The sequence below is a fragment of the Rattus norvegicus genome, chromosome X, assembly GCF_036323735.1.
Source record: "Rattus norvegicus strain BN/NHsdMcwi chromosome X, GRCr8, whole genome shotgun sequence".
Classification (NCBI taxonomy): Eukaryota; Metazoa; Chordata; class Mammalia; order Rodentia; family Muridae; genus Rattus; species Rattus norvegicus.
This window is the reverse complement of record NC_086039.1, coordinates 105,985,958-106,008,153: the sequence shown is the minus strand read 5'-3', so window position 1 is coordinate 106,008,153 and position 22,196 is coordinate 105,985,958. Positions and strand designations below refer to the sequence as shown.

General features: G+C 39.1%; 1 protein-coding gene and 1 pseudogene across 4 annotated transcripts in view; both read right to left on the bottom strand.

The window, feature by feature from the left end:
- Positions 1 to 22,196, bottom strand: part of Il1rapl2 (interleukin 1 receptor accessory protein-like 2) — a 1,532,967-nt gene that overhangs the window by 1,072,216 nt on the left and 438,555 nt on the right.
- LOC134484141 (ubiquitin-like protein FUBI) lies at positions 17,403 to 17,840 on the bottom strand (annotated as a pseudogene).

Sequence of the window (22,196 nt, the reverse complement as noted above, 5' to 3'; positions counted from 1 at the left end):
GAAATAGTTCTACCTTAAGACCCAGCCATAATATTTCTGGACATATACCCAATGTTCCACCATCTCACAGAGACACTGTCTCACTTGCTCAAATTTGCTCATAGCAGCTTTATCCATAATAGCCAGAAACTGGAAACAACCTAGATGTCTTTCAGTTGAAGAATGGATAAAAGAAATTATATATACAGAATGGAATACTATTCAGCCATTACAAAAAAACGGACATCATGAATTTCACAGGCAAATGGATGGAAGTAGAAAAAATCATCCTAAGTGTGGTAACACAGACCCCAAAAGACATGCATGGTATGTGCTCACTTATATGTGGATATTAGCCATAAAGTACAGGATAACTATGCTATAATCCACAGACCCAAAGAAGCCAAATAACAAGGAAGGCACAAGAGAGAATGTTTGAATCTTTCTCAGAAGGGGAAACAAAATAGATATTGGAAATGCATGGAGGGAATGGGGTAGAAGAGAGGATAGGGAGGGGAGTAGGGTGGGAGAGATCATTTCTATGGAGAGCATGGGAGAGAAGGAAGATCAGCTGGGGAGGGGGCAATCTCTAGGATTTGCCATAGACCTGGGATTGGGAGCGCCCATAGAATCAAAAGAGGTGATTCCAACTGAGATTCCTAGCAGTGGGGAGATATGGATCCTGAAGTAGCCACTTCCTGAAGGAGCCAGCAAGGACTCCCAGTGGAAGGATAAGGACAGCAACCCACACATAAAGCCTTTGACCCAAAATGTGTCCTGCCTACAAGATATGCAGGGACATAGATAGAGCAGAAACTGGGGGGGGGATAGCCAACCCCTGACTGCCTCAAATTAAGACCCATCCAATGGGCAAGAACCAATCCCTGATACTACTAATGATACTCTATTATGCTTGTAGACAGGAACCTAGTATAACTTTCCTCTGAAAGGCTCTGTCCAGCAGCCTAGGGAGAGATGAGAGATCCACAGCCAAACATTAGATGGAGTTCAGGGAGTCTTGTGGAAGAGTTGAGAGAAAGACTGAAGGACCCAAAGAGGACAGGGACTCCACAGGAAGACCAACAGAGTCAACTAACCTGGACCCTCGGGGGCTCCCAGAGACTGAATCACCAACCTGTGCTGGACCCAGGCACCTTGCACATATGTAGCAGATGAGCAGCCTGGCCTTCTTGTGGGTTCCCGAAACAACTGTAGCAGGGGCTGTTGTCCCTGAACCTTTTGACTGCCTGCTTGCCTGCCTGCCTACTTGCCAGCCTGCCTGCTTGCCTGCCTGTGGATCACAGGCCCCTAAATGGACAGCTTTGTCTGGCCTCAATGGAAGAGGATGTGCCTATTCCACATTTCCTTAATGTGCTGAGGTTGGAGGTAGGTGTGGGTGGGTGGTGTAGTGGGGATTGGCATAGCAGAAGGAGGGTAGAGGGGGTGGGGGTGTTGATACCCAGAGAAAGGGAAAGAGGAGGAAAGGGGGAATTGTGAGAGAACTTTCATGAGGGAGTACTGGGATGAGAGGAAGGGCTAATATTGGGTTGTATGGGGGACCCTCTAGAATGAACCAGAGATCTGGTAGGTGGGAGAGAATCTCAGGACTCAAAGGAAGGGACCTTAGATGAAATTCCCTACAGTGGGAAAAGGGAACTTGTAGAGTCTACCTCCATTTGAAAGACAGTGCATCAAGTGAAGGGATGGAGTTGCCATCCCACAGTCAAAAACACTGACCCAGGATTGTTCCTGTCTAAAATAACTACAGGGACAAAAATGGAGAAGAGACTGAGGAAAAGGAGGTCTAGTGACCAGTCCAGCTAGGGATCCATTTCAAGGGGAGGCTCAAAGGCCTGACACTGTTACTAATGCTATGGTGTGCTTACAGACAGGAGCCTAGCATGGCTGTCCTCCAAGAGGCCCAACAAGCAGTTGTCTGAGACAGATGCAGATACTTACACCTAACCAAAAGACAGAAGCTGCTGACCCCTGTGGTTGAATTAGGCAAAGACTGGAAGAAACTGAGGAGGGGGAGACCATAGGTAGACCAGCAGTCTCAACTAAACCTGGACCCCTAGATCTCTCAAACATTGAGCTACCAACCAGGTAGCATACATAAGCTGGTAAGAGGTCACAAATACATACAACAGAGGACTGCTTGGTCTGGCTTCAAGGTCTCAGGGAGTCGGAGGCCTGGCAGGGATGCGGCTGGAAGGTGGAGATATCCTCTTTGAGACAGGGTTAGGGGAATGCCCGTGGGAGGGCAGAAAGGGAAGGTGGTAGTGACTGGACGCTAAAAAATAAAAGTAATTAAAATATTAAATTAAAGCACAAAATCAGCATAAAAAGAATAAAAGAAAAAAGAGGACAGTCAAATGAATAAAATTAGGCATAAGAAAGGAGACATTATAACAACGGAAACCAATGAAATCAAGGTGATCATAAAGACATACTTTAAAAACCTATATTCCACCAAATTAATTAATTCCTTCCTCCCCCGACCCTGTGTAGGGACCAGGTTTATTATGCAACCCTAGCTGGACAACTTATTATGTAGAACAAGCTTGCCTTGAACTCACAGAGATCTGCCTGTCTCTGCCTCCTGAATGCTGATGAAGTCATATATCACTATGACTGGATGGAGAAAACTTAATGCATATAATCTACCAAAGTAAAATCCATAAGGGATTAAAAAATAAGCACCTATATCACAAGGAATATAACTTAAACATTATCTCCATCAAAAAGCCAGGCATATTGGCATATGCCTTTAATCCCAGCACTCAAGAAGCAGAGGCAGGTAGATCTTTATGAGTTCAGGGTCAGCCTGATCTACGGAGTGAGTTCCAGAACAACAGGAGCTATATAGTGAAACCCTGTTTCAAAACAAATATCCCAATTGAAAAAAGCTCAGGTCCAAATATGTTTGCTCCAGAATTTTACCAACTGCTAAATAACTAAAATTGATTCTTAGCTATTTATTTAATGAAATAGAAAAGTAAATAACACTTCCAAATTCTGTCTATGAGATCAACATTACACTGATACCTAAACTACATGAAGGCACAATAAAAAAAGTATTATTATAGGTCAGTCTCATCGATAAACCCATATACAAAAAATATCTCAATAAAGTACTTAACAATCAGAATTCAAAAACACCAAAAAGATCACTAACCATAATCAAGTTAACTTCATATAAGAAATATAGTTATGGTCCAACATTGTAAAATTAAATATAATCTAGCACATAAATAGAATAAAAGACAATCATATAATCACTTTGAGTAAATGCAGGAAAAAAATTGACAAAACCTAAAATCCATTCATAATAAACAATACAATTCTTGGAAAGACTAGAAATAGAAGGAATACATCTCAACCCAAATCATGCCAGATGGAGACCTGAAGCATTTCCACTAAAATCACGAACATATCAAGCATGCCTATTCTGTTGACACCTGTTCCACATACTGCTCGAAGTTTGAGATAGAGGAAAAAGGAAAAGATAGCTGCATAAAAGGAATGAAAAAAAAGGAAATAAAGGAGTCAAAATAGTCTTGTTTGTAGATATCATTCCACACAAAATAGACATTAGTTTCCTGCAGAAATCTTCTACAGCTGAAAACCACTTTGGCAAAGTGGCAGGATACAAAATTAAGACACCGAAATCAGTAGTCTTACATATACAACTCTTCCTCCTCTGCAATCACAAGTCAAAATAAATGCTCTCATTTGTATATTACTTTTGATCATGGTATTTTTATCACAACAATGTAAAAGTAATCCACAAATAGAGAGTGAATGATACAGAGACTCTCAGAGGAGTGCAAAGAATAATAGACTAAAGTCCGTACTCCTCACTGGAACATCTGTATATAACTCATTTCTGCCATGCTAAGAGCCAGAGGCTGTGCATCACTATTGCAAAAGACTGATGTGTTGGGGCTTTTTCACATAAGAATTACAGTGGTTGTGGATGCACAAAACCCAAACGAAATAAAGCCAATCAGAATTCCACATGGATGGGGAAGAGACTCACAAAGTTTCATCAACAGCTGAGGAGCTAGTTGATGGCCACTGGCCACTGGGGGAAGGAGAGTCTGGATTTTTGTCTTGTTTTCTTTTTTCTTTAGGAATGTGGCCCATGAGAAGCTACTCATGTTCCAGTAGAAGGTCATGGACCCACACACATACTGGCAGCACTAAATGAACTGAGTTAGTGTTACAGTTAGTGTACGTGAAGTTGCAAGGTAAATTGATGAGAGGGAATCGAAAGTTGAAAGCAAGGGAGCATGGGATGGCTTTGATCAGAAGACTTTGCATCAGGTACTCAAGTAATAAAAAGGAAATAAAATATCACCCGTGTTATTTAAGCAATTTCTATCTGGAATACTCTCCTTTCTCTTCCCCATGTAAAGCCTACTGCTTCACAAGGTCCAGACGAAGCTCCAAACACTGTAGCCTCTAACGCAGTAGTTCTCACACACTCAGGCCAACCAGGAAGCTTTTAAAAGCTGACAGTGCTGATTCTACAGCCCAGATCAACTGAACTAGAGTCTCCAGAGGGTTCAGTTTGACTTTCACTACTTTAATTGTTTTCTAGTGATATATAAGCACCCCTCAGGTTGATTGGTGCTGCTGTTAAGAACTCAGAATTATTGGCTCAATAAAGTCCACTTCATAATATGTTCTCAAAGTTATATGACTTTGAGTGAATTCTTCAACCTTTCTTAGACTTGGTTTATCTGGAAAATGACTATAATAATAGAACTTTCACAGAAATTTCCTCTTAGAGTTGAAAGAAAGCAGCTAGGTTCTATGCATAGCGCATAGTAGCCATGTAGCAAATGTTAGCTACTGCTATGACTTTTTATTACTATCAGCATCAGTTACAGGCAATCTAATAACTACTCTTATCTAACACTATGATTTTTACTTCAAATACTTCAGAGATCATTTCAGTTAGTTCAAAGAGATAAAATGACACATATTTCAGAAAGGCAAACAGTTGCTTAGGCTAAGCAGAGGTTCAATTCATACTCTAAAAATCAAGTGTTGTTTCAACTACACTCATTTGTTTAACTTTAATAAATAATGTATTTAACACTATATTTCATGATGTATCCATCTTTAAAATAAAATCATAGAGAATATAAAAGATTCATATCAACTCACTCCCTCTTTGAGAATCATGGACTTGTGAATAAGTTAAATATATAAGCAAACAAATATACATACTTTTGTAGACTCAGTGAGTTTGCAACTCTATGCTCTCATAAAAGAATGACATGATTATATTTGTGTGAGTTAATGCGGGTTGGCCTGTGTAGAAGATGACTGGACTGGATGTATTTCAAATGGTAAATAAAAATGTAATCGTGATAGAGGGAAGCACTCTGGATATTTTAGCAGTGGCATAGTTGGGATAAAGGCATTATAACTTCCTGACTCTCATGTCTATTTCCTTGTAACTCCTGGAGCATTTGTGTGTACCACTCATTTGTCAAATAATGTTTCATTTCATGACACCTGTTTTTATTATTGCTTTGAACAAATCATCTTCTGTGTTACCTAATTTTTCATGTTTCGCCACCTCAGTAGAATTCAACCTTGAAGGAAGAATGAGTTTAACAGATGACTCTGTCTACCATGATATTTTGTATATGGTCTTAGAGTAGCTACTTAATAAATACTTACTGACTTGATGATGAAAAGAGAGAGCAGCCAAATAATTTTAAACATATAAAAATTTCCTCACTTATCACTAGAGTCTCTTGTCAAATAGCTTGTTCATTCCTCTGAAGTATTTTTAGGGCCATCAAAATGAGTTTCCGGCTCCTTCTTTATGTCCATTTCAACAAAGAATATAGTGGTATATGTGGGCAATCAAATGCCCCACGTGTTAGTAGCTTTATACATATTTCCAACAGCCTATCCCATTTAAGCCCTCCAAAAAAATCCAAGAACTCCCAAGTCAGTTCTATATCATCATTTTTGAAAATAAAAGATTTGGGACTTAGGAGATAACTTCATGGGTAAAGTGTAACTCATGAGCAGTTAGATGCTGTAGCATGTACCTGTGATTCCAGAGCTTTTAGGGTGACATGGGAGGCAGAGGAATATAAACCCCAGAAGCACACAGACATCTACGCTACCAAGTATAGAAGATAAAATATTAAGAGACCCTATCTCAAATAATGTGAAAGAAAAGAACTGACATTAGAGGTTGCCTTCTGACCTCTATAGGCACACAAACATAGGCACACACACGAACACAGGAACACACACACACCCATACCCACACACACACACACATATACATATACATACACATACATATATATGCATATATATACATATATACATATACATATATATATATATCATGAGCATATCATCATATATGTACTCACAAATATAAACAAAAACAGAAAATTCCTCATCGCATTAAGACTGCACAATACGGTTTGCTCAGGTTTCAAATAAGTAAGAGGCACTTTGAGGCAATTAGAAAGACTATGACACCATTCTGTGTCTTCATCCTAGCAAGATATAATAGTAATGTAATGTTTAAATTAGATGGGAAATTTCTTCTTTAAAACAAAGCATAGGGGTACAATTTGAGCCAAATGAAATAGTAGGATAAGCAGTGAAAGTTGCCCCTGCTTAGAAACACTTCAAATGTTGGCTTTATGACTCAGAAAATATATTACTATCTATAACAGTGTTTTGCAGTCTGTGTGTCATGATCCCTTTGTGGGGATTGCCTATCAGATATTTACATTGCTATTCAAAACAGTAGCCAAATTGCAGTTATGAAGTAGCAATGGCATAATGTTATGCTTGGGGGTCACCGCAACATGAGGAACAATATTTATTTAACTTTATTAACTTGAGTATTTCTTATTTACATTTTGAATGTTATTCCCCTTCCTGGTTTCCAGGCCAACATCCCCCTAACCCCTCCCGCTCCCCTTCTATATGGGCTTCCCCTCCCCATCCTCCCCCCATTACCGGCCTCCCCCCAACAATCACATTCACTGGGGGGTTCAGTCTTAGCAGGACCCAGGGCTTCCCCTTCCACTGGTGCTCTTACTAGGATATTCATTGCTACCTATGAGGTCAGAGTCCAGGGTCAGTCCATGTATAGTCTTTAGGTAGTGGCTTAGTCCCTGGAAGCTCTGGTTGCTTGGCATTGTTGTTCATAAGGGGTCTCGACCCCAATGAGGAACAATATTAAAGGGTCAAACAATTAGCAAGGCTGAAAGCTACTATTTTAGACAAATCTTAGCCATCTTTGTTTATGACTGAAAGCACCAAGAGGTAGAAACTGACATGAATTACATTAGAGACTGTCAAAGAAGATGCACATTAATGGTACTCCTTATGTGGTAGTTTTCATGAGAGTGCTGCTCGTTGGCTGGGATATTTGAATACTTGTTCCACATTTGTTGCTTCTGATTTGAGAAGTTATGGAGAACTACAGTGTTGCTGGAGGAAGTTTATCACTGGTTGTGAATCTTGAAAATTTAAAGTGTTACCACTTACAGTTTGCTGTCTGCTTCTTGTCTTCTTGTCAGTTGTCGAGGATGTGATCTCTCAGTTTCAGGCAGTGGCTGCCTGTTGCCATGGTTTCCTCACTGTTCTAGACTCTTAGCCTCTGGAACCCTATGCTTAAATCAGATCTTTCATCCTTAAGTTTCTTTTGTTCATGTTGTTTTATTACAGCAGCAACAAGGACAGCGAAATAATACACCGAGTATCACTGATTCCTCCACATGTTTGCTGGGTTATTCATTTCCAGTCTGAGGACAAACAAGTCGTACTATAAAGGGGTCAATATCTAGTTATGCAAAGAATAGTTGGAAATTAAAATACTCTTCCCAGAGAGAAGCTTTATAGTTCCTTCAGAAAAGCTTGATCAGACCACATATTGCAACTAGGGTGGAAAAGGAAGGGGGGATTATCTGCAAGAACAGACTATTATTGGTTCAAGAAATGAATTATCTTCACAAGCAGACATCCCTTCCTACCTATGAAACACACTTTCACCTTCCAAGTATTTTTAATAATTCCAAGGGATCTTTGATACATTTGCCTGTATTTTCAGCATGCAGGAGGTTGGGGAAGCAGAGAATCTCAAATTTGAGGCCAGCATGATCTTCCTTAACTGTGTCTTAAAAATATTGAAAGAAAGAAAGAAGGTAAGAAAAAAGGGAGCAAAGTAACAAGAAAATGAAAATATTTTTAAAGGTGTATTTGTCCTGCCTTTATGTGTATGAGTGCTTTGCTAGCCTGAGTGTGTAGTATTTGTGTGTCAAGGCTGGGATAAGTAGTCAAATTCCCTGGAACTAGAGTTATGGATGGTTGCAACCTATCATGTGGGTGCTGGAAACCAAACTTGAACCTTCTGAAAGAGCAGCAAGTGCTCTTAGTCATTTCTCCAATCCCTGAAAGCTAATTTTGAAGTAAGTACAACATAATGAGAAGCCTAATGAATGTGAAATAAACAGACAGTATTTCAAGTCATAGACATCCTTTCTTTCTTTCTTTCTTTCTTTCTTTTATTTTATTTCTGGTTCTTTTTTTTTTTTTTTTTTTTGGAGCTGGGGACTGAACCCAGGGCCTTGCGCTTCCTAGGCAAGCGCTCTACCACTGAGCTAAATCCCCCCATAGATGTCCTTTAGTAACATCACACAATGTATCTGACTGTCTCTCGCTTGGTTACTATCCTTTTTCTGAGATGGTTTATCACCACACCCCAAGTAGAAATGAGAGGAATGGCAAAGTGAAGCAGAAACACTTAGATGTTGGTATTGTCATAGAAAACTATCTGTAATTGAGTTCCAGGGGATCTGACACGGTACCCTCTCCTGTATTTCTTGGATATCAGGCACACAAAAATGCACGAAGGCAAAACACACTCATTAAAATTTGCATACCTGTCTTTATTACAAAAAGCAGTAGGTAACAGGGATGGCTAAATAAGTTATGTTAGACCATAGATGAGGAATCGAGAAGTGATTATAAAATAAAATTGTATACTGTAACCAAACATGGAAAATATTGGTGTGTTAATTGAAAAAGCAAAACATGAAATCATGCCTACAATAACTGGAGTTGTTTCAAATTGCATGGGCCTGCACTGCAATGAAAACAATTATGTTAAGAAGGTAAATTGTGTAAGGGCACCAGTGGAAGGGGAAGCCCTTGGTACTCCCAAGGCTGGACCCCCAGTGAATGGGATTCTTGGGGGAAGGGCAGTAATTAATGGGAGTAGGATGGGGAGGGGAACACCCATATAGAAGGGGAGTTCCCCCTCAGGGGGACGTTGGCATGGAAACTGGGAAAGTGAATAACATTTGAAATGTAAATAAGAAATACCCAATTTAATAAAGATGGGGGAAAAAGAAGGTAAGTTGTGGTCACACAAATTTATTAATTATATCAAAAGTAGAATTATTTACAAAAGAGATGAGTCACAAATCAGTGATATCTAGCTTTACAATGCATAATATGAAACCTCGAAACTCGATTGTTTTTTCAGATGCCACTTTCCTTAAGTTGTTGTTAATGAGGGTATGTTCATTGAGTCCTTATTAACGGGTTGTAGGAAGTAGATATGGAAGGACAAAGCAGTTCAGCTGAGTTCTGGGTCACAACATGAAGGTATTGTGAAAGTACATATTTATTGCAAAACCTGTTGGGAAAATTTTGTAGACGTTTTAAAAGTGGTTCTTAGAAATACATTTAAAAGGTTCCTACATGGATTTGGGTGCAAATGAAAATGAAGATGGTGAAGAAAAACTATAAAGAAAGGCTGGAATAGCTCTGGGCTGATTAGCAATTACATGAAACTAAAGTCAGCTATTCCTAGAAATAAAAACATAAAACACAATTGTTCCTTTCTGCTTTGAATCAACCCTAAACTGCTCCCAGATCATATACTATTACTGTAAGTACACTGTGCCACATAATGAATGCAAACTTCAGGAGACAGCTCTACATTCAGAAAATATGGACAGTTCTAGCCCTATTTGCAAATATTTATAGCATCTATGAAGTTCCACCAAGATGAAGCCCATCTACCCTCTTCCTCTTACATAAAATAATCTCGACTGGATGCTCAAGTAGAAAAGGAAGCAGGCAAGTAAGAAGCCATGGAACATTTATCTGAATAATGGATATAATTTAACGATACCAACTACAGTTCTCTTAATGACAACTTGAATTTGCTCAGTGCCTTATTCAGCAATATTTTCACACAATCTAAGTAGCGATCAGAGGCTAAGTCCCTGAAGATAATTATTCTATCAAAGCAACTCTAAATTTCCTTCCTGCCACCAATTCTTTCCTATTTCAGGGGCCGTTTGCTGGTCATTCTGGAGTGATTTGACTGAAGAATGTAATCAGAATAAAGCAGCAGTGCATTTCCCTGCACTAGGCCCCCTCATCCCAAAGGGAGATAGGCTTTACTATCTGAATTAATATCTATGGTCCCTTTGGAAGGCTGAATTCACCATTCACGCTGATAGTTGTTTGCTTAAAACCATCAGTCACCTAAGAATAGATGAACTGATGACCTGATCAATACATCCCCTAAGAATTTTTGGCAACAGCTGTGGTTGCCTTTCGTCTTCCCCCATGATATACTCACATTGGCCTCCACTATAGCAGCCCTCCAAATCACCTCTCCTCAAGCAATGCCCTATATTCTGGAACTTTCTGTCTCTATTGCTCATCAAAACTGGTCTGAAATAAGTCTTTCAGGGTCTTCTTGTTTGCCAGTTGGCTGAATATTCAGGAAAAAAAATAAGTGTTTTCCAACAAGCTGAACTTCAAAAATTCTTACATTTCAAAAATGAAACTTTTACTATATGTAAACTAAAATATATATACACTTCTTTGCACAATTATTTAAAAACTCAGTAATCTCTGTTTGTGGATTCATATTCTACTAATGTAATAAACATTTACAGAGATTAAAAAAACGAACATTAGTCACTCACTGGTTTGAAATTCAGATACCAATGTGCATACTACCCCATAGATCCTTTTCAAATTATTTTGATGTGTCAGAGGTGTGAAGAATATCATTTAGGACCATTAATACAAATTAGCTATTGTTCACACTTTTTAAAATCCCTGGTATTTTAGTTTTATGGTGATACAAATTGTGTGTTTGTGTGTGCATTCACATGTGCATGTGTATGTACACATAATTTGTATATACAGTCTCATAAGGTTGGTGATCAGAGAAGTAACTTTATTAGATTGCAATTACAAAGCTAATTATTAGCAAAAGTCAAAATTCAAACTCAGGCCTGTCTTATTAAAAATGTATGCACTTAATTCCCAAACCATATTGCCTCTCATTAAGCATTCTTGCAGTAAATATGCTTCAAATTTCTGTTTCCTTAATCAAGTTAAATAGCACTTAAAGCCTTTTTGGAATGAAGCTAATGGAGGAGGGCTGTCAGCCATTGGGGGTGTTAATTGGAGATGAATTCTTAAAATCACACCTGTGTGCCAATCTATTAGTGCTCAAGCATATGATCAGGATATAGCTTTAAAAAATCACTGGGAGAGGTGTATGTTTAAGTAGATTAAAATGACAATATTGAATTTTTAAGTAAATGAGGAAAGGCAGTTCTGCTGAAAGAGAAAACAAGATGATCCTTCAAGATTCTCAATAGTAGGGTCTTTGGATGTGAGGGTAATCTGGCAATGACATCTGACACTCCATTGATGGCCAGCATTAATTTTGTTGATCTGGCTGGCTAGGTGGATATTCCCTTACTCCCTTGACACTCCATGGGAATCAATTTCAAAGCTGCACAGTCAGTCCAAGAAGATGATCTCTCTGGAATACAGTCTTTAGCGAAACATATTCAAACATATTCAAGTATCTGAACTTCATGCTAGAACACCCCACCCATAAAAACAAGTTCTCACAGTAAGGATTTTGGACCTAAGAATTTTTTAGGGATACAAATTCCTAGGTCACCTTATTCTTAATCCCAAGCCTCCTAAATCAGAATCTAGGAATCTAGACATGTTTTGACAAGGTCTCCAGGTTTTTCTGATGCACATCAAGACAAATAGGTCAACCATCAAACTAAATAGTGATTATGCACAGTACCAGAGCTGGAAATGACTATTAAAAGGGCAAAACATCAGTTAGAGGAAAATTAATCCACCTGTAGCAAGACTGGTCAAACAAGGTGATTAGTAGCAAAAAATTTAGACTCCATCTTCCTGTGTTTGAGACTTAATTACTAATCATATAATTTTAAGAAAGTAACTTAACCTCTCAACAATCTTAGTTCTGTTGTCTGTAAAAACAAGGCAACATTAGTTTCTCCTTCATAGAATCATTGTGAAAATAACACGAGTTAATTCATATAAAGGAGAAGGAACACCCTTGAAAGTATAATCGATGTATATTAAGGTAAATTATAATTGAGTAGATGACTTTTCTTAGTTGGAGTTAGCATGGCCTAAAGAGGTATAGAGAGGCATTTACATTATGTCCACAAAAGGAAGTTTTAAGCCACCTCTCCAAAGTGATAACAAAGAAATGGTAGGGTTGTTGTGACAGTAAGGAGGGACAAAATGATTCAAATCATCCAGTTGAGTGACATTGTATTATAAGCACCTAACAAGTGGTGTCATAAAGAGCTGGCTTCCCTCAACCACAATCAAAAAATGATAGAAAAAGGCACTTTAAGTCAACCAGCTGTTCCCTAGATCAATGAATACTAGAAGGACACTTACTCTGACATAGTGTCAGGTGGAACACCTCTCCCAAACAAAAGGTATACTTATGACAGTCTCAAAATCTTAGCTTATACTTTCAGAGAGAGAATGCTGAAATTGTTGAAGTGCCATTTTCCTCTCAGAAAGCCGAGTCTGAGCAAGTATTTAGAAAAAGGATATTGAGTCCTTTGGGCATATGCAAAAACTATTGAAGAGCATCAGTGTACCGATACCACTTCTTTGGTTGTTACCTCTGTTTGCTGCAGTGATTAAGATAGAAGTCAGGGCATTTCACACACCAGACAAGCATTCTTCAGTTTGATAACTGAAGTTTGATATCGGTTTTCCTTGCACCTTTCAAAGCTTTTTAGAATGCCCGTGTTTGGGGCGGTCATACAACATGCCCGTAAAACAATTAAGAAGGTGGGTATTATTGTTAGCTTACAGGCAACTCTGCGAGACACCTGGCCAAGCAAGGGCTTCCATCATCACCTGCTCACCTCCAGCTGGTCAAGTGTAGGTGACTGGCATATAAAAAAAGACTACATGTCACCCCAGATCACTCTTTCTCTCTCTATCCTTCTTTCTGTTCTTTGTGTTCCACTCCCAAATGCCCACACCTCACCTCTACCCCACTCTGCTTCTCTGCCTCCATGGCTCTGCTCCAGTCTGTCTGTCTCTACCCTTTCTCCAGGTCCTCACTCCCCTCCCTTTCACCAAATATACCTCTCTTATACCAGTTCTGTTGCATGGCATGATTTCTCAGGAGGCATCTTGGCATGGGCCCCACCAAATAGCCCCCTACCTGGATGCGGGGTGCATTATATTTCATAACATTTGGTGTCCTAACTCAGGTTGGAATTGCCTGTAAGCCAAGAATTATCTTACTAATTCCAAAAACAGGGAAATTTTGTTGATCTGGATGGCTAGTCGGGAGTGATTATTCAGCAAATGTCAAAGATGGGATTGGAACCCTGATCTCTTGTTTCCCTTTCAGTTGTTCTCCCTGTAAATGCCAAAAGAACTAGTTCTGTTTTAGCAGCAATGACACACATGGCTGAGGTCAGAAGCACAGAGAGGACAAGAGGAATTCAACTAAATGCATTTCCTAGCATGGTTCTCACTCAGACAAGATTTCATTATCTTTGTAAGATTTTGAACCCAAGCTAGGAACTTTGGATCTTCACCCTGCTCAGTACGTGTTCCTATAAAGACCTGAAAGATGCCATCTTCTTCCTGTTAGGAAGGATCAGGCTTTTAACAGGGCTTTCTCAAACAGGGACATTTTTTTTTATTTACAAAACTATTGATCAGACTAAGTCCCGAGGCAGGAATAGAAGAAGAGTGTCTGTGTCTCCTATGTATTCAGAGTCATTTTACAGTGGACAAACTTATCCAAATACTATAGGTAATGTTTCCGGAGGAGGGAAATTTGACTCCTGGAAAGACTCACATATCCGAACCCTTCTTTAAGGTGAAGCCTTAAAATGTCAGTCTCTGTTTAAATAATGCAATCTATCACTTTCTTTAATTGCAAAAATTTGTACACCATGAAAGGAAAAAAAAATAAAACAGGGACAGATGCAATAATAACTCTGGGTTGGGAGGCTGAGATTCACCAGCTTGGAAAACGCAGCTGTGAAGTGAAACACTGGGGGAGGGGAAGAGGTCTTGCTTCAGGGTGTTGTTTTGTTTGTTTGCTTGCTTCTCCAAACGATTTCTTTTCAGCTCTGCTCAGCAATGATGTTGCTGAGACTGACTTGTTCGTCTGAGCTGATTTGCTCCTAAATCAAGTTCTGGGATCAGAACAAGACAATCTTTACTCTCCGATGCCAAGCTGGACTTTGTGCTATGTAACCTTGATCTAAGATAGTGTGAGCTGACAAAGAGAAAAGTATATTTCCTTCCCCAGTCACTCTGCTTCTGGTGAGAATGCTGAAACATTTGACTACAAAGATGGACGCTGGCCAAATCTGTTTTCACAAGCGACTTCACATTTTTCTATAAGGTAGGCTCATTTTGAGGAACTAGTTGGAACAAGGCCATGTTGTTTTCACACCCTAGAACTTTTCCACATGTAGCAACATTTAGCCCAGCAGAGCCAGAAAGGCCTATCATAGATACCAGACATTCTAAATAACTCAAGTAGAAAAATTGAGAAAGGGCAGGAAATTACAAGACTACCTACTTTTAACTCAACTAGAACCGTGAGAGTAGATGAAGTCCTGAGTGTATTGTTGATGGGAGCACAGCTCATGTCAAGTACCCCAATGCTTCATCCCCATAGGAATGACAAAGCCTCCAGGTCAGGCTCAGCAGAATGGCAGAGCTTTCCCCAGTCTGAATAGGGATGCTGACAAGCTGTTGACCTTTAGCTAAAACCAGTGTGTGCAGAAAGCATCATCTGCAGCTTCTTCCCCCTGAATGTTGACAATGTGTGCAGAAACTACCAAATGCAGCCTGCCCCTCCATAAGAGAAACCTGAGACATCTTTCCTACAGAGACCTGCTACTGAGATTGGCTAACCTACCTTCTCTTTCCTGCTGTATGTAGTAAACTTGTAGTTTCCAAGCTATTATTGGTACCTCTCCCTCAGATAGAAAGACCCACCCAATCCAGCTTTTCTGTATGCATGTCTTCTCTCTCTCTCTCTCTCTCTCTCTCTCTCTCTCTCTCTCTCTCTCTCTCTCTCTCTCTCTCTCTCTCTCTCTCCTCTTTTTATAAATGTTTATTTCCCAAAACCATGGTTAGGTCAACAACTAAGCCACGTAGGTTCACATTTCATTACTATTTTGAATCATAAAGGAAATATGAATTAAGTCTTCTCACTGGGGAAATCTTTGGCATGTAATACTACCCATCACTTCTTCCTTCTTTATGGAAGTACTACTTACACAATAAACACGTATTTATGAAAACATAAAATTTTGATATTAAGGACAGCATAAATCCCTCTATACGCTACAAAACGTACTTTATTCTTTTCAAAGTCATTTTCCAAGTAAACTGGCCCATGTCCATGCTATCATTACCAAAATCTCTCTCCCCAAGTTGTAAGCATGCAAATATTCATCATATTCTGAACCCTATCACATGTTTCTCCCAGAAGAGTCGCTATTGCATAAAGAGTCAAGAAAATGATTTAGCCATGGAGATAAGAGCACTGCTTATCTAATTAACCACAGTGCTGGGTGAAGAGAAGTGTGAATAGGTAGGGGAGTACTGCAGGAAAAGGAGAATGCTGAAGTCTAGTCTCAAAAGCCACTACGTTGTCATCGCAAGATGCTTCCTTAATGATCCTTCCAGCCCCTGAAATCCAGCACCACTTTCACAAGTGTGAATCCCTTTCCACAGCTCCTATATTTCTATAATTAAGTATGTTGTTTTTACTTTCGTGGTATCTCCTGTACAGAGCTGTAAAAATCCATATAGATTTATAATTTGTGTTACCTGAAATTTGGGCAGAAGATACCTGGCAATATGTTCTTCTCTTTGTGCTTTGTTTTTTAATTGTAAGAAGAATTCATTGCATTAATACATGGTAGGGATTTCCCAAACACACTGACCCTGGCAAGCATGAAATCTAGTCAATGTCTGATAGTTCATTAAGAACTGTACAAACTCTGAGATGGCTACCTACACAGAAAATGAGGTGCAGCTCTTGAGACAAATCCCTATGTTGTTGATTAGTGCTAACGGGAATGTGTGGATAAGAACACTGAACTTGGAAACTTCAGTTTTATAGTTTTCTGTCAGTGTTACAGTAGCTTTATCAATCTGGAGTTATCATTAGTCAGTCAGTGACCCTGAGTCTCCTCAGATGCACAATATGGTAGTGGGAGAAGGTGATCAATGCCTGCTTTTTTGAAAATCCAAATATAGCATATGACTTTCTTTCTTACTTAATTCAATAGACTTTCTCGGATCTAATATATATTGTCACTAAGATGCTCAGACTAGAAAACCAGTAATATCCACCATCCAACTGTGGCATCCACCCAAACTGCAGTTAGAGAATATAAACAAGTAATTAGCATCTAGAGGTTTAGTCTTGGAAATTTCAAACAATCACCATAACAAAGTACATGCTCAGCGACAAGTGTATATGCTGGGTAGCCTATAAAGAAGTGTACAGACATCCCTGACTCATTTTCCTGTGCCTTCAATATAATAATTTAACAATTATTTCTTACATATTATAGGTCCTCTGCTATATGCTCATAATATGACGGTGAAGAGTTATCCCATGTATCCTGCCCCCATCCCCTGAACTTCAAGTCTACAGAGTCTAAAGAGGAGATTATGAAATTCTTGATGGGCTTATGGAGGAAACATCCTATGAAGTTCAGTGCCAATGTGAAATATGAACAACAGCAATCAAGCCTAAATATGAAAATATTGTTGGTATCACTTATCAAGTCCACATGTGACCTTAACAGTTAAAAGCCAGACAACTCTTCAGTGTCCAAACTTTGTGACCTTGGCATTCCAAGAAAATGTGAAGGCTATAACATGATCTTTAATCACCCTGAATAAAATCTAAACTCTCAACAACACAATCAGTGGAATAAAACAACTCTTAAACCTTTAGTAAATTATGCCTAAAAAAATAATATAAGACTAATTTAGTGACAGCTACTTACAGTCTTGGCTCTCTGATATTTATTTATTTTTTTTCTGGGCAAAGTGGCTTTATTAGTGTGGCAGGATCACAACAGGACTTAGGAATTAGCACTGGGGCTCTTCTTCTTGTGGCCAAACATTGACAAAGCATCAGTTGTACTGCATTTGCCTCTTGGCCCAACCTGTCTTCTTCTTTTCCCATTTGGCCACCTTGGGAGTCTGACCTCTCACTTTTCTAGCATGAGCCAGAGAACCATGAACTTTACCTCCCAGCAAGCAGCCAGCTACCTCCAGAGTGGTCAGGGCCTCTGCACCACACTGGCCTAGGGTGACCTCATCCTCCAGCAGGGCGAGCCTGCCAGAAGTACAAATTGATCTTCCGAGACAATGCCTTCCAGTGAGGCCAAGTGAGTTTTGATCTGGGCAACCATCTCCTGGCTGGTATGTAGTTCCTGGGTGTGGACAAAGAGCTGCATGTTGGCTACTAATCCACAGATGTCATGGCTGCTACCACAAAGATGGAGTCCAGAAAGAGCTCTCTGATATTTATTAAAGCAAAATCTCCAATGAAGAATGGAACCAAAACTCACATGTCCTAAATAATTAAAAAGAAAATTTCATAAGAATTTTTTCATAGGAATTGGAGATATCATTTAAATATGTTAAAATGAATATTAAGTGATCTGATTACCACAACCAATTTTATTCTAATAACTTCAAGATTATTGTCTTAAATTCTATCAGCTACTCTTCCTTCACTTTTTGTTATTTATTCTTGAAATTATAATTTGATTATAAATTGTTTTTCTTTGTTTTCCTCCCTCCAAAAATGGCTTAGATTATATTTTTATAGATACAAAAAACTATAATGCTACTTGATTGAGTTGTGCTCTGTTAAGTCAACAAAATGAGCCTTGTCTACTATCGACCTTAAAAACAATTTCCTCATAGCACCTTGCACAATGCTTGCCTTTCCCACCTTGGAATCTAATTGCTTTTCTGTAAACCCTGTATCCTGTTGTCACCTATATACTAAAGGAGAGAAAGAGAGAGTATCTTCAAGCCCTCAATTATAGTACCTGTGCCAGTGAGAAGCCCTACGGTGTTTTTGTTGTCATTGGGGACTTGGTTCTGAGCTCTAGCTACAATACTTCTAGGTCCAAATGTTCCCTCATGACTTCAGATTCTTCTTTTCCTAAGAGTGTTGATCTTAGATGTTGCTCATACTATTTTAGAATTCTAGACATGTTTTTTAACCTTGTTTATAATACATACTGGGAATAATTTCAAAGCAGTACATTCCAACATATGTTTTCAGAGAACCTTGGTTTTATTGGCCATTGGTAAGTATTGAATGAGAAGCAGATTCTTTTGTAAGCTGAATATAGTGGATTAAAAGCCTAGGCTCTAGAGCCAAACTGCTTTGGCTGAAATTTCAGCTAAGTACTGTATTAGTTGTCTGATCTTGAGCCAATTATGTTATGTTTCAGTGCCTTGGTTTTCTACTATGAAAATAACAGGAATATTGGTAATCTTCCCGGGGATGTTGTGGGGATTAAGCATGTGGATCCATATATAAACTTGAAACAGGCCCTAATGTATAAAGGAAGGGGCCAATAGCTAAAAATTACTAATACTGCTATGATCTTCAATATTATTCAGTGTGTCTGAGAAACTTAGAAAAACACAACCCTGAATTCAGAAATTATCTATAATGTAGGAAGCCAGTCTTCATTTAAACTTTCTTAACTTCCCAAGTCTCATCATTACCCAGCTCTTTCCCATAGACTTACATTGAGGCAAACAGACCTTGAGAAACCCATTCTAAACTAGTGGTTAAGGGATAAGGACTCTAGTTTGTCTTCTATACTAATTAAGTATGTGGCATTGGGGGAGCATCACACAGTATTTCTGTTCCCCAATCATTCATTGAAATGAATGCCTTGAGGAACATAACTGACAGAAAATCATTATGCTGAAAATTCAAACTACTGCATGGTAATCCTTTTCTAGGATCATGGAGGCTTATCAAATTGCTCAGACTTCACATACCATGTAGATATTTTTAATCTTCTACAGAAGTTTTTAGTAACAGCAAACCACTAAGGCTAACCTCTCCTGGGAAGCCATGAAAAATTAAAAAAAAAAATAAGAAAGAATCCTGAGAAAAACCCAAAGGCAGGAAGGAGTTAGAAAGTTCTTAAGAGTAGACATGGGGCTCTTAGAGCTCAAAGATCCTTAAATGTGATTTTGTCCCTCTGTGCCTTCCTTTAGAGAAAGAGAAATTAAGCTGCAAAGGGGAAAAGACTTACCTATGGACACATAGGATGTTATCCATAAACATGCTTTGCTACATCATAAAAGTACCACAGAAAATAAGGATAGATTTTCAATTCCACACACTGCCCTTAAGTATATTTATCTTCACAATCCAGTCTAACACTGGAAAGTTACAGGAGCCCTTTATTTGAGAGACAGCAGTATTCCTGCTGTTACTCAGTAAGGAAAATAGAAAGAGCAAGAATCAGACTCAGAAAGGAGGTCTACTTGTGCAAGTTTTCCATCCTATGGAGTTCAAATTCAGCTGACAAAGCCTAAAAGGCAATACTGTGCTTTATCTGTCTATGTATGTATCTATGTATCTATCTATTTATGTATTTATCTATCCATCCATATATATATATATATATATATGTTTGTTTAATAATGAACATAATGCAAGGGTATTACGTAGAGCTACTAAAGATAAACTTCCATATTTCTCTTGGGCTTCCATGGCTCTTTGCCTCTCTAATGCATTTTATGTTCACATTCGTTGGTCGATTTCTCCCAGCTAGGAAGGGGAGAGGCCAGAAGAGAAGGGGAGAGAGAGGAGGCTGGGCAGTGTGAGTAGAAAGGACAAGGAAATTCCTTCCTGCCATACTAAAGCTTTATTTAAAGTCTAGTTTAACCTCATTAATGGCCTTGTAACATTTCTAAAACTCAGTTTTCTCACCTATAAACAAATGTCCGCAGCTCCCCTCTAGCAGAGTTTTATGAGAATTCTATCTATTTAGGAATAAGTATTCAGATCAGAGCCTGAGGCCTAGGTGAGTGGAAAATCCCTTGCTTAGCATGTATAAGCCTTTGGTTCAGCATTGTGCACTATAACCACACACACACACACACACACACACACACACACACACACAAACACACACACGAGCAATAATCAGAATTCAATCAAGCATGCACTCATATACCCAAACATATGGGGCGGGGAGAGACAGTGATAGAAACAAGGGCAGAGGGAGAGGGGAGAGAGAGGGACAGGGTGGAGGGAGGAAGAGAGACAGGGGAGACTTAGAACACTGTCTGTCTAGCATATGGCCATTGTACAACAAACTGACTGCAGCGACCAGCAGCAGCCTATATTGGTGCTTCAATGTAAATGAATCCTGTGTTAGAAAGGACAATTCGGGTATAAGAATCTTTAAGCTCCTAAATGTGAACTGCATTTCTAGAAAGATTTCCTGGTGAAACTAAACCAATGTCTAAAGATTACAGACTTATAAATAAGGAGATAAACCAAAATACTAACAAATGCTGCAATCAGATATCATGGGGAAGGATTACCATATGTGATTTCTGAAGTTTATTGGTTTTGTGATGTTTAAAGGGGTAAGAATGAGTACGTGCTACTTTTCTAATCACAGAAAATAATAACACCGTCTTTCTTTAAAATGTTTAATTTGCTGATTTGGTTCCCAGCAGATCTATGCCCCAAGGATTTTTTCCTTTTAACCATTCACTATTATTCTAAGTGCAAATAGCTGAACTCACTCCATAAAGCTGGCTCCCAGTTACTGCAACTGAATTCTTGTTATGATTCTGGTCACCCTTTATTCTTTTTGTTCTCCTTTAGAAGGAGGATGAGGACATGGAAAATAAAGACACCACGTCGACAAACCACTGCACGAAGCTCCACGGAACACACCAAAGCATGTCAGACAAAGGGCAATGCAGATGTACACTCCATTACGAATAGGGACTCTCAGTATCCATCCTTTCCTCCTCTCATTTAACCTGCTCCCATGGATAAGTTAGCATCTTAGTGCCAGCATTAACTCTCTTATCTTTGGTCAGGTTGTGTTCCAACTCTCGAATTATTTAAACATTGGGGATTTTGTGTGTATTATTGAATTATCGTTTGATAAGAGCGACCAATGCACGCACATAGCACTATAAAAATTCTGCAGAGTGCCAGCTTCCCCAGCTCATTGTGTCCTTCAGACAGCAGTGACAAATGGAGCAGTCTGTAGAGAGCTCCTTCTGGTGACATGAGTTACCTTGCCAACTAGGGCTCATTACAAAGCATGAACCATTGCACTGGGCTGGAACAGAAGGCAATTTTCAATTCATTTATAGCTCATGCCACTCACTTGTCCTGCCCCCACCTCCAGCTCTTAAGGGGATGGCTTTGCAAACATAAGGCCCTTGGCCAAATAAATTAGTGACTTAAAGATAAGCTGGAAGCCAATGCATTTTAGGTATGTTACTTCTGTTTGTAGTTAATTGAATCTAGAAACGGAACCTTTCTGACTTGAAATTTACACACAGATTCCGAGAGTGATATTAACAGAGTCATATGCCAAACTAACATTACAAGTCACAAGGCATATTTCTCCCTTCTAGTCACCAGTTAGACATTTAGCAAATAACAGAAGAATGCAGCTTGAATGGCTGGCTGTACTGTCCCGCATTTCAATCCAGAAATCACCGGACTGGCTATCAATTACTCTTCCTCTTTCAGATCCTCTCCATCATTATCAAGGAACAAGTGCATAATCTAA